The sequence below is a fragment of the Equus caballus genome, chromosome 25 (genome assembly GCF_041296265.1).
Source record: "Equus caballus isolate H_3958 breed thoroughbred chromosome 25, TB-T2T, whole genome shotgun sequence".
Lineage (NCBI taxonomy): Eukaryota > Metazoa > Chordata > Mammalia > Perissodactyla > Equidae > Equus > Equus caballus.
The window spans coordinates 38,099,072-38,112,225 of NC_091708.1; the positions used below are offsets into that span (position 1 = coordinate 38,099,072).

At 47.6% G+C, this 13,154-nt stretch overlaps 1 long non-coding RNA gene across 2 annotated transcripts; it reads right to left on the minus strand.

Moving 5' to 3' along the window:
- Positions 1-245: 245 nt before the first annotated feature.
- Positions 246-7,404, minus strand: LOC106782597 (uncharacterized). Of its 2 annotated transcripts, none has more exons than XR_011432350.1 (5): positions 7,254-7,404; positions 7,011-7,075; positions 5,749-5,922; positions 5,037-5,341; positions 246-1,799 (listed from the first exon to the last, which is right to left on the minus strand). It is a non-coding gene; the product is annotated as an uncharacterized lncRNA (long non-coding RNA). The 2 variants fall into 2 exon arrangements; XR_011432351.1 differs by having other exon boundaries at positions 5,037-5,269; positions 7,254-7,394.
- Positions 7,405-13,154: the final 5,750 nt, after the last annotated feature.

Here is a 13,154-nt window from a genome sequence, read left to right on the forward strand (position 1 = left end):
TTTCCCAGTGAACCAGACGCGATCATGGAGCACTGGGGTCAGATCGTGTGGCAGCTGGAGCCAGCTACAGTGGGCCAGCACTGTCCACTTAGCAGGGCCTGGTCTGCCTCTGTTGGCTTGTGCCTCTGCAGCATGGAGCTAGTGCCAAGTGGTAGGCAGACAGCCCCCAGGCTAGAGTAGACTGGGTGACCAGTTGCTCCAACTCTTCTGGAGGGACTGAGGTTTGATTCCAACCGGCAACTTCATTATTATTCATTCACCAAAATTTATTGAAATTCTATTCCATGTTCAGGTACCATGCTGGGGTGATACAATGGTGAGCATAGTATCAATCGTGAGCATTTCCTAAACATCAGGGGACCCAACATTGAAGAGACAATACAATAAATATTTATTAGGTTGAACCACAGGGAATGGCCATTAGTGTAGGTCCAAAATGGTCAACTATTGGCAACTTCCTTTGATCTACCCTAATGATGATAAGTATATAAATGTTACAAAATAAGACAGAGGGGCTTAACCTGGGGAGGAGGAATGTCATGGAAGGCTTTCTTCAGAAGGTGAATCTAAGCTCAACTTGAAAGAATGAGGGGAGATTAACTAAAGGCAGTAGAAGAGCTGTGCAAAGGCCCTGAGGCAGGAGGGAACTTGTATATTGTGCAAACCAAGAGCCTAGAGCTGAGAACTAAGAAGTGAGGGGTGTAAGTGAAGCTGGAGGGGTTTGGCGAACCAGGCTTTCCATGCAGGACCCCAAGCATGCAATATTTAGGACTTTGGACTTTTTCCCAAGGGCCCTGGGGAGACACAACTGAAGAAGGTCATAAGCTGAGGAATGTCACAATTAGCTTGGTCCTTTGAAAAGCTCACTCTGGCTGCAGAGTGGAGAAGGACTTGGCAGTGGGGCAAGGAATGGCGGTGAGAGATGGCGGTGGGAGAGGTGGGCAGAGTGGAGATTCTGGTCCAGTCACTCTCTGAGTCCAAGTTTTGTCCTCTGTAAGGCGGGGCTGTATTTCCACCTTGCAAGAAGGATGAAATAAGAAAACGAATACAAAGCACTTGGAAGGTGCGTGGCACATAAATGGCAGCCGTGACTCGTCTTCTTGTTATTAGAGAACCAAGGGACCGCCCGTTGCAGGTTCCAGTGGTCTGTACCACTTGGGGCCAAGCTCACTGATGGAGCCCAGAGCCCACTGAGGCACAGAAGGTCTTGCTTTGGTTCTCAGAGGCCCTGGAGCACTCAGGTTCCCCCCCACCCCCAGCTTATACTCTAGATCTCCCCAGGGGTGGGCTCCCTCGGGAGAGTGGTGCCTGCGAGGACCACATCCAGGCCTTCCATCCTCCTAGATGCTGCCCGGAGCCAGGGCAGACACTCAGCCACACCGGCTTGCCAAGGAGGCGTCATGATCTCCCTTGTTCAGATGGGGAAACTGAGGCTCCAGGAGGTTAAGTCACACACTGAGTAGCTGTGCTGGGATTTGAAACGACAGCTGACCCTCAAAACCATGCTTGTTATTTTTTTTTAATCTCATTGCAGAAAGTCGACTTAATCACATGTCAGTTCCAGGCAGAGTCTTCAGGGGAGGTCTGTCTCCTGACTACTAAGAAACGGATATGCATCGACTGAGCCCTGTTGTGCACGAGGCTCGGTGACAGGACCCCATGCCGGAGGACCCACAGGCAGTTCAGCGACAGTTCTGGAGCACGTGGGCTGGTGGCAGCTAACTCCTGGGCAGAGGGCTTCCGCTCTCCCTCCCACGCTGATCGGAGGAATTTATCTTCAGGAAAATCAGGACGAGGATCTATAAATGTGTTTGGATCAAAATGATAATCAAAAATTCATGGCCTTCAGCGAGGAATAAGTGTGTTATCATATATCAGTTTAATGGAATACTATGCAGCCATTAAAATCGATGGTGTGGCTATTAATTCATTGATGCGGAAAGATGGCCAAGCTTTGTTGTTCAGATTTTTAAAAAGTAGGCTATAAAATAGCGTTCATAAAGATTCCCGTTTTGAAAATCATAGATAAATGCTTATATCATATTTCCTTGATTCTAAGATGTAGACATTTTTCACACTTGAACATTTCTGAAATCCGGATGTGCATTGCAATTAATATATGTTTAAATGCAGTAATTCTTTTCTCCCTAAAAACTGTGTAATTAAATCAATGATGCCTCCTGCAATCAGTGTTGTCTTTGAATCAAGAAAAAAGAAACACACACACACACACATATACACATCTGAAAAATTCCAGAAAGATGTAAACTAAAATCTTAAAAGTCATTAATTCTGGGTGATTTTCAGTTTCTTTTGAAACCTTTCTGTATTGTCTGAATTGTGTAAACTGAGCACAACTTATTTTTGTAATCAGGAAAAAAACTCATGTTTCTATATTAGAAGACAAAAAGGAGCAGCTCAAAAAAGCAAAAGCTTCTCATACACCGCAGATCAGAATAAGTGGTACCCAGGGCCCTCAGCCCAAGTTGTAGGAAGTCCAAGGAAGGCGGGGGGAACAGGGATGCTCCACGGCCGGGTGGTGCCGGAGCTGGGCCTCCTAAGACAGGGAGGGTTTGGGCAGATGGAGAACAGGGTTGGGCAGGGCAGGCAGAGGAGATAGCCTCAGAGGAGGCCTGGGGATCCACAGCTGCCCCCAGGGCTGGAGGGAGGTGGTGTGATCGAGGCCACTCAGATGACAGAGGTGGTGATAGTGGTAGTAGTTAGAATAACTCAGCAACCATTTATTGAGTGCTTAGTCTGTGTGAGGTACTGTTCTAAGTGTTTCTTTCTTCCTTTTTTTTTTTTTGGTGAGGAAGATTGGCCCTGAGCTAACAGCTGTGCCAACCGTTCTCTATTTTGTATGTGGGACACCACCACAGCATGGCTTGATGAGCAGTGTGTAGGTCTTTGCCCAGGATCCAAACCTGCAAGCCCTGGGCCACAGAAGTGGAATGCATGAACTCAACTACTACGCCACTGGGCCGACCCCCTGAATATTTCTTATGTATTTACTTCTTGTTATGGGCTGAACTGTATTCCACCCAGGTTTGTATGTTGAAGTCCTCGTCCTCTGTATCTCAGAGTGTGACCGTATTTGCAGATCGGGTCTTTAAGGAGGTAATGAAGTTAAAATTCGGTCTCTAGGGTGGGCCCTAATCCAGTATGGCCGGTGTCCTTAGGAGAAGAGGAGATCAGGACACAGAGGTGCAGAGGGACAGCCACATGAAGACATACAGAGAGAAGATGGCCACCTATGGCCAAGGAGAGACGTCTCAGAAGGAACCCACTCTCCCGACACCTTGATCTCAGCCTTTCCAGCCTCCGGAATTAAGAGAGAATAAATTTCTGTTGTTTAAGTCACCCCATCTGTGGTGTTTTGTTATGGCGGTCCTCGCAAACCAAGACACTCATCTACCCTATAACAACCCTACGGGGGTAGGGGCTCCAGTTAAAACTTAGTACCTAAAATAACGGTTATTTATTTTGCTTTAGGGCGTGGCAGGGTCAGCTCAGTGCCACCCATCACTGGCCCGGGCAGACGGCTCTCAGGACGGCTTACACACGTGCCTGGCCAGGTGGTGCCAACTGCCAACCAGAAGACCTACCACAGCCTCTCCACATGGCTGCTTGGCTTCCTCACAGCATGGCAGCCGGATTCCGAGAGTGAGCACCCCAAGAGAACAAGATGGAAACACAAGGCATCTTGATGAACGTAGCCCCAGGAGTCCTGTAGCGTCACTTTTGCCATATCTATCAAGGCAGTGACAAAGTGCCACCCAAGTTCAAGGGGAGGGAACATCATCCCCACCATCCCCAGGGAAGAGTCAATGGCTCTTATAAGAAGAGCTTGTGGGATGGGATGTATATTGTGGCTGACATCTTTGGAAAACGCAGTCTGCCATAGTAGGTACTAATATGATCCCCATTCTACAGCTGGGAAAATACAAAGAAAGAATTTAAGTGACAGGCTAAGATCCAGCTTGTGAGCGGTGGCCTTGGGTAGGTTGGTGCTGGATCATGAAAGGCCTTGAATGCCAAGTTGAAGCTTTAGGTTTCAAGTGGGTAGGCAGTGAGGAGCTGCTATGGTTTTTGAAGCAGAGGGTGACATGGTTAGATCTGTGTTTAAAGAAAATCACCCTGGCTGCAGAATAGAAAGAAGGAAGGAGGAGAGCCTGAAGGAGGTGAGGAGGCTGAGGCCACAGGCTTGTGGAGAGTGGACGGCCCAGCCCAGGGCAGTGCTTGGTGGATGGAGGGAAGGGCCCAGCTGCTGCTCCTCGGGACACGGGCCTCTGAGAGGTGAATGGCGCCCATCCCACCCCTCCTCGGACCAGCGGGTCCCACGCCTCCTGGGACCAGCGGGGCTCCGTACTCCCTGGGTTCCTCCAAGATCCACTGCCTCACAAGATACGTTGCCGGAGCTCTGCCAGCCCCTCCACCTCCAGGGCATCTGGCTGGGGCCCTGCCAGCCCCTCTCACTGGCTCTCACCACCTGCTGGGTTTTTTTGGGGGGTGGGGGGGTGGGGGGCGGGGTTTGAGGAAGATTAGCCCTGAGCTAACTGCTGCCAATCCTCCTCTTTTTGCTGATGAAGACTAGCCCTGAGCTAACATCCGTGCCCATCTTCCTCTACTTTATACGTGGGACGCCTGCCACAGGATGGCTTGCCGACCGGTGCCATGTCTGCATCCCAACCGGCCAACCCCGGGGGCCGCCAAAGCCGAAAGTGCGCACTTAACCGCTGTGCCACCAGGCGGCCCCCACCTGCTAGTTTGACCTGACTGAGCACAGTGGGTCCTCAGTGTTTGCTCAATGAACAAATGAATGAGTGAATGAATGAATGAATGGGAGATAAGCTACAAAAGGAAACATGTTGATAAACTGAGGGAGAAAAAAGGAAAATATATCTTAAACATAAAACTGCACAGAATTGCAGATCTGGGGTTTCTAACTGGAAACTCTAGCGGGACTAGGGGGCCAGGAGTTTGAGAGGCCTCCAGAAGTGGGCGGAATAGGAAAAAAAAAAACCAAAAAGCCAAACCTGAGCAGAGACGCGGCTGAATTCTGATTGGATGCAGTGGGTGTCAATCACAGTTGCTCCATTCCCCGAGCTGACCAGCTCGGAGTTAAGACATCAGAAGCCTCCGGGGTTCGAATCCCTCCCTCCTCCATGACTGAATCCCGCGAGATCTCGAGCACGTTAGTTCATCTGCAGACTCAGTTTTCTCAGCTGCAAAGTGGACTCGGCGGAAGGAGCGCCAGCACCGGGTCCAGCTGGCAGCGGGGCTCGGTAAGTGAATGCCCCTCACGTGGAGTTTGGGTCTGGGACCCGCGCCCGCCGAGCCCCTGGCGGGATGTGTGTTTGGAGTAATGATCTGCTCACGTTTCCTCCTCCCCCGACCCCCAGCTCCTTAAGGGCAGGGACTGTGTCCCAGAGCCCAGCCAGGGTCTGGATGTAGGAGGGCTGGGGAAAGGCCGGGGAATTAGCTGCTGCGAACTGTTAAGGTTCCCCGTGGGGCCGTCCACAAAGCGAGGGCGGGGAGTGCATGGGGCAGAAGGGCAGCCACCATCTTATGCGGCCTGCCTCGTCTGCAGACCCTTCTGGATGCCAGCCAGGAGTCCCGGGGCACGGGGACCACGCTGCAGACCCAGCCAGGCCAACGGGGACGGGTCAGGGGTGAATGAGGGACGCCCGGCAGCCAGGACCCGGAGAGGAGGCAGGGAGGGGACGTCTGAGTGGACAGAACGCTTACAGTGTGCCAGGAGCCAGGCTAAGGCCTTCCAAGGAGGATGTCATCTCCTGGGCCCTGTGTTACGGATGGGGAAACGGAGACTCCAAAACCTCACAGCCCTCAGTGCTTTGAAACCAGGCCTGTCTGATTCCACAGGTGTGCTCTTTATCCTCCATACTCTGCCTCTGGAGAGACCTGGAAGAGGGAAACGCTGCCATGTTGGCGAGGTGGTCTCCAGCAGCGGCATCGTGGGGTGGGGGAAAGGCGGGGCCCTCACCACATTCCTGCACCGTGGGGCCTCTGCTTGGGCTCCTCCTGAGTGGATCCCCATAACCTTCCCCTGAACCTCCAGGACTGCTCCTCCTGATTCCCCTCTCAGACCAGTGTGGACTGAAGGGGAAGCAAAGAAAAAGGAGATTTCTCTCCCGTGTGTGGGAGAGGCTGGGGCAGCCAGCAGTGGCTGTGGGAAGCGGGTACCCTGAAGGATGGGGCCAGTGGGGAGACCCTTGCAGAGCAAACACAAGTGAGAAGGGACCACAGGACAGGCTGCTGCCTCCTAGATACCCCACCTTCTCCCTGGGGCCAGATTCACCTTTGGATTCCAGGGCCCACACTTCTGTGGCCCGGCACTGCCCGGAATGAAGTTCCCATATTCCCAAGAGTTCCCTGGGCCCTGGGCTGGATTGCGCTTCAAGCTGAATTCATCCCCATCTTTAGCCTCGTGTGATCTTCACCTACCTGGCATCCCGGCTGGTCACACCATAGTCCCTCAACCATCCTGCCCAGAGCAGGAAGTTCATCCAGTGCCAGCACTGGGCACCAGAATTGGCCGCAGTGCCTTAAGGCCATCAGCAGCCCTGCAGGCCCCTAGCCTTGCCCACACCCTCTCCAGCTGGCTCAGCTCAAGGCCAGGCTCTTACAGCCCTTTGGACACTGGTTCGATCAGCTCCCCGTCCAGCGGACTGGCCGACAGCCAGGCCAGGTCCTGAAAGATGCCCCCTTTTTCAAAGCCCCCGAGCCCCGCCTTCTTCCAAGCCTGCCTCCCCCCATTTCTGTTGGATTTGACATTCGCCCTGCGGCCCAGACTCCCAGGACCCCCCGCAGCCCTGCCTGGGGACCCTGCCCGGGTTCCAGCTGGCTGGCGAGCCCAGCCAAGCATCACAGCTCCCGCGACATCCCTGAGTGACAGGAAACAACTCGCTCCTTCCAAGAGGCGAAGCTCTGACAAACACTCACTAGGAAATAATAAAGTGGCAAAATAATTCTGCATCGGACACACTTACCAGAGCAGAAAGCGTCTGTGGAGGAGACAACATCTTGTACCATCTATCTTCCTTAAATCCCCACGCTGTGACAAAGTGGAGGGCAAAATCATGATGAATGATCGGACGCATTTAGCCAGTACCTGGGCTCTGTAACGAGCGCGGCCCAGGGCAGGTGTCTAATGAAGATCTGTGCCCCCCGCCCCAAACCGGGCCTCGTCGGAAACAAGTCTTTATTACGAAATTGGTGCCTGGTTTTCATACCGCGAAGGCTGGAGGCGCGAGGTGTGACATGAATTAACGCCGGCACCTGCAGGGTCAGCCCAGCCCTTGCTGGCGCTACGGAGACAAACGGGTTCGGCTCCCGCCACCATCCTGCGTCTGGTTGACAAGGCGCCAGTCGCCTTCCGATTGTGCCGGAACACGGCTCGGTTTGTTCCTACCCGGCCTGCCATCATTTATTCTGCTGCCTCATTTGAATATGATGAATACTGTAGTCCTTTATTTGTTCACAACAACCAAATAATTGTAGATCCGTGGGCTTCGGGGCAATTAATCACATTTTTCCCTCCACCAATCCACTATAAACATGACATTGAACAATAAAGTACATTAACCTCTGCTTTGCACAAAACTTTGCTTATTTAAACACTGCAAGGTTATTTTTTTTCCTTCTTGCCAGGCCCCTGCCACAAGGGATGGGGGTGAGGAGAGAAGGCCCACCCCATACCAGCCAAGCCAGTCCGGCCCATTTTGGCCCCCAGCTCAGCCATGTTTGGGGCATGGAGCGAGCAGGTGCGGCTGCAGGTGTCAGAGTGGGCCTTTCCAGGGCAGGGCCTACAGCCGTGAGCATGTGTGTGTATGCATGTCTGCACGCATAGGTGCGCCTGCGTATGACTATGGGTGTGCTTGTGTGAATGTGTCTGTATTACATGTGTGTTCATATGCACGTATGTTTATCTGAGTCTGCTCTCAGAATAGAGGTTCTGAGGATAAGGTTTAAGTGTGTGTGTGTTTATGTTTTTGTATAGATATGTGTTGTGTGTATATGTGTGTGCATATATGTGTGTATTTATGTTTATGCATAGATGTGTGTGCATAGATGTGTGTGTATAAGCATTCCTGTGGTGCACAACTGTGGCCATTTTTAAATATGGTTGCAGCTTCCTTCACATTCCACCCATCAAGGGTCTGTGTCCTTCCCCTTGAATCTGGGTGGACTTGGGACTGCTTCGACTAAACGAGTGTGACAGAGGTGACACCTTGGGATTTCCAAGGCCAGTCCAGTGGGTATCTGCATTGTGTTTGTGTGTGTGACTTTTCATAGTATCTATGTGTCTGAGGATTGTCTGTATGTGCACATCCACGGAGGGACCGTGCTGGGGAGGTCAGCCCTGCCAAAGGGCTTGTCTTGGGTGGGCGGGGGGAGGTGGGGTTCACATAGGCAGGGCTGTGCCAGAGAAGCCCATGGAAGCAGGACCCAAGGGCGGGGAGAGCTTATTCATGCAGGATCTCATGGAGAAGGAGGTACCAAAGGTGGTGGGCCTCCCCCGGGGGCCGAGCACCAGCTGCGCAAGGTGGTACCCCGATGCCAATAACGTGGGTTTGGCCAAATGGATTTGGTATCTCCACAGGATGGAAAATGGGGTTGCCCCCAAAAATGGCATCTTCAAGAAACAGGTAATTGTTTGGGAAAATTCTTTCCAAATAATGATAAATGTAAAAGGCAGTTCTTCGCAAAGAAAAGAGAAGCTGTCAGATGCGTATTCTGTCAACTCACAGCCACCAAATAGCTTGGCTTTAGGATCTGTGCCTGTCCCATACTGCCTTCCTTCCCTCTTGTCTGCGGCCATCCCTCTCCTCAAAAGAACCTCATTCCACCTGTCAATCCCCGTGGCCCTGATTGCAGCTGCCGTGTTTGGCCTGGTGTCACTGCTGGAGCAGATTAATAAAGCCTCGAGTACATAGTGTGTGGCCGTTGATTTGGTGAACACGTTCTTTTCTATTCCAATCAGAAAAAGGAATCTGAAACAGAACAACCAGTTATTTGTGGTTTGTAGTTTTACCCAAGGGCTATACCAACTCTCCCATCCTCTGTCCTGAAGTAGTCCAAGGAGATCTGGACTCCTTGCTTTCCAGATTGCACAAAACATCAGATTGATCTGTTACATCAATGACATCATGCTGATACGGATGAGCAAAAAATGGCAAGTTCACTGGAGGTTTGGGGAAGACACATACACACCAGAGGGGGTGTCCATATTTATAATTTGTGTAAACGGTATTGTGTAACATTACCATTCTCTTACTTATTTTTTTCAGTTGTCCCTATGTTTTTAAGATCTGTCTGTGTTATCGGTACATATGATACTTTGCTTCATAATAAGTGAGGACCAACCCAGATGGCTACCAGCTCTCCTCCAGCAAACGTCCTTGTAGATTTCCCATTATGCACGTGTGGTGGAATTTCTTTGGGTCCTAGGGGGTGTGTGTGCTTAATTTGCATAAGTAGTTTGGGACCACTCTCCAAAAGGCTTTACCAATTTACACTCCCATCAGCCATGTGTGAAGGATCCTGTCTTCTTCATTTCTGCCATTAATTGGTATTATCCAGCTTTCTGGTTTTTTCCCAGTCTAAAGGTGTAAAGTGCTATCTCGTTCTGATTTGCATTTCTTTGACTACTAATGAGTTTGAGCATCACTTCATGTGCTTATTAGCTTTTGGGGTTTCCTTTCCTGTAAATTGCCTGTCACATCATTTGCCCATTTTTCTATTGGAGTTGATGTCCTCTTCTTGTTGCTTTACAGAGTTCCTTGTATATTCTAGACGTTAATCCCTTGTCAGTTTTAGACTTTGGGAAAAAGTCTCAGTCCTGTCGTCTGACTCTTAATTGGCCCGTGTTATTTTTTTATTATTAAACACTTCTTAATTTTGGTGTAATAAACTTGAACAAATTTGTGCGTTATGGTTTGTGCTTTTAAAGTTTTGTTAAATAAGCTTCCTTGCCTTTCTCGAAGCCCAAAGATATCCTCTCACCTTTGTTTCTATCAACCCTGTAATTTTTAATGTTCACGTTTAGATCTTTAATTCACCAGAGTCCCCCTTGTATAGGAGGCTGAACAGGGATCCAGATAATTTTCTGAGTATTTTGAGCTGATTTTCCCTGCTCTGTGTGCAGAACAGCCCATCCTTTTGCCATCGATTTGCAGCACGTCCGCCTTTATCCCTGTTAAGTTCCCGTGTATACACAGGCAGGTCTCTGAGTTCTCCGTTTTGTTCCACTGATATATATGTATATCTTTTAGGCCGACTTAGTTCTTCTTGTACTTTCCATTACTCCATATAAGTTTTAGAGTAGATACACCAAGGTTTTTTTTTAAAGAAAATCCACACATACACATATACACACATACCTATATACACATACAACTGTACTTATGGTTGGGATTATAGTGAATTTATGAATTAATCTGGGGAAAATTGACTTGGTTATAATATTGTCATCCTATCCAAGGGTTGTCAATTATTCAAGTTTTAAAGTTGAGTTCATAGAGGTCTTACATGTTTTAGTTTAATTCTCAGCTACCATATAATTTTTGTTGCTGTTGTGATGTATTTCATTTTGTATTACATTTTCTTACATTTCTTATTTCTTTTATTACATATTACATTGGGTACCTTGTTGGGTGTTTTGTTGGTATTGATGTAGAGAATGCTATTTATTTTTGTAGGTAAATCTTGTACCTGAGCCACTTTAGCTGAATTCTCATATTAGTTCTAATAATTGATCTGTTATTTCTATTGGTACCCATCTAGATGGGTAATCATGTCTACAAATAATGACAGTTTTACGTCTTCCCTTCCAGACCTCACAATCTTTCTTCCTTACAGTATTAATTAGAATTTTCAATACTATGTTAAACAGTATCAGTTATTAGAGACATCCTTGTCTTTTTCCAGGACATGAAGATATATGTCTAAAATTTGTCTATTATGTATATTACTTGTTTGGGGATGTATAAACTTTATCAAATTAAGTAAATTTTTTTCTACTCAAGTTTTACAAGAGTCTTTTTTTTGGTGAGGAAGATTGGCCCTGAGCTAACATCTGTTGCCAGTCTTCCTCTTTTTGCTTGAGGAAGATTGTCCCTGAGCTAACATCTGTGCCACTCTTCCTCTATTTTGTATGTGGGATGCTGCCACAGTGTGGCTTGATGAGCAGTGTGTGGGTCTGTGCCTGGGATCCTAACCAGCGAACCCCGAGCTGCTAAAGCAGAGTGGACGAACTTAACCACTATACCACTGGGCCAACCCCAAAATAAGAGGTTTTTTAAATCATAAAAAGGTACTGAACCTTGTCAAATGCCTTTTGTGAATCAATTGAGATTATCATATGTTATTTTTCTCTTTATATTAATGTTGAATTAAATGGAAAAATTTTCTGATGTTGAACCATCCTTGCATTTCTTGAATATGATGTATTATTTTTAATACATTGTTGGAGTCACTTGACAGCTATTTTGTTTAGGATTTTTGCATCGTCTTATAAGTGAAATAGGCCTACAGTTTTCCTTTTTGCATAGTTCCTATCTGGCTTTGGAAGCAGGACTGTAATAGCCCCACAAAATTTGCTGGGCAGAATTCTCTATTTTTCTATTTTCTGGAACTACTTGAATAAAATAAAAAAATAAGTGTTATTTAGAAGTTTGGTAGAATTCAGATGTAGTGCTATCTAAAACAATCTGGACTTAGTTTTTTTGAGCAGGGGTGGGCGGGTGGAGGACAAAAAGGAGACATTTGACTACCAGTTCAATCTTTTTAATATTGTTCTGTTCAAGTTTATTTATTTGTCTGTTCAAGTTTGCTTCCTTTTGCACAAATTTTGGCATTTTATATTTTCCTGTATGTTTAGGTATTTCATATAGGTTCGTAAATTTGCTAGCATCTAGCTCTTTGTAATACTCTCTTATTATTATTAACTTCCATCTCTCTTTTTTAATTAGTCTTTTTTTTTAAGAATAAACTTTTGGTTTTCTTAATTTTCTCTACTTTTTTTCTTTACTATTTCATTGATTAGTGTCTTTATCTTTAATATTTCTTTCCTTATTCGGTTTCTGCTCTTATGTTCTTTTTCATTTTCTTATTTCTTGATAAATAAATATATTTATTTGATGCCATTAATTTCTTACTAACTATCATTCTTAGCTATGTCCATAGTTTTGACAAGTACTGTTTCCATTATCATTTGCTTCTAAATACTTCTTAAAAATCCCTTTAGTACTATATTATAGGTAATAAAGTTATACCTGTCTACCTGGGTTTGAATCCTTGCTGTACTACTCATTAGCTGTTTGACCTTGGGCAAGTCACTTAACCTCTCTGTGCCTCAGTTTTTTCATTTCTGTAACGGTAGCATTTAAGTGAGTATTAGCTCTTGTAAAGAGCACCACAGAACATGCCTGCATATAGCAAGTGCTATGTAAATGTTAGCTATTAACGTTTCCAAGCCTATGGGACACTTTAGCTCTCCTTTAATTGTTAATTTCTAGTGAGACAGTAATCTCAGACAGGAGGAACCTTCCCTTCCCTGCTTTCTCTGGAAAGACAGAAGGGAGAAACCGTGGGCCCATGTGAGGCTGGAGACCTTGATTTTTCAGAAGCACCAGTCTTTGCAGCTGTGGCATTCTCCTCCAAAGGTTTCCTTGCTAAATGTGAGCAAGAAGGCAGGTTGCTTTCAGGGTGGAAGACCGCAAGGCAGGTGAAAAGAGGGGACACATGGGCAAGAATGTCAGGGACACTGACAAGAGAAGGTTCAAGAGATGATTCATGAAAGACAGGGCAGATTAAATGTGGGGACCAAGGGAGAAGAAGGGACAAGGATGACCCCAGGGTTCCCACAACCAGATAGATAGAAGTGCTGGGTCCCGAGGCAGGGAAAACAGGGGAAGGAACAATCTGGGAGGTAGAGAAAGAACTGGGATTCGGTTTTGGACACGTGATGCTTGGGTTTGGTTTGGCCAGGGCCTGGAGTGTGAGTGGGGCAGGAGAGGAAGGGATGAGAGAGGGGGAAAAGTGGCAGGTCCAGGCAACCCATCTTAGAGAGGGTGAATATTATCGTGACTGCAGAGAGAACGATGGGAGGGGGCAGGTTAAGCAGGAGGTGG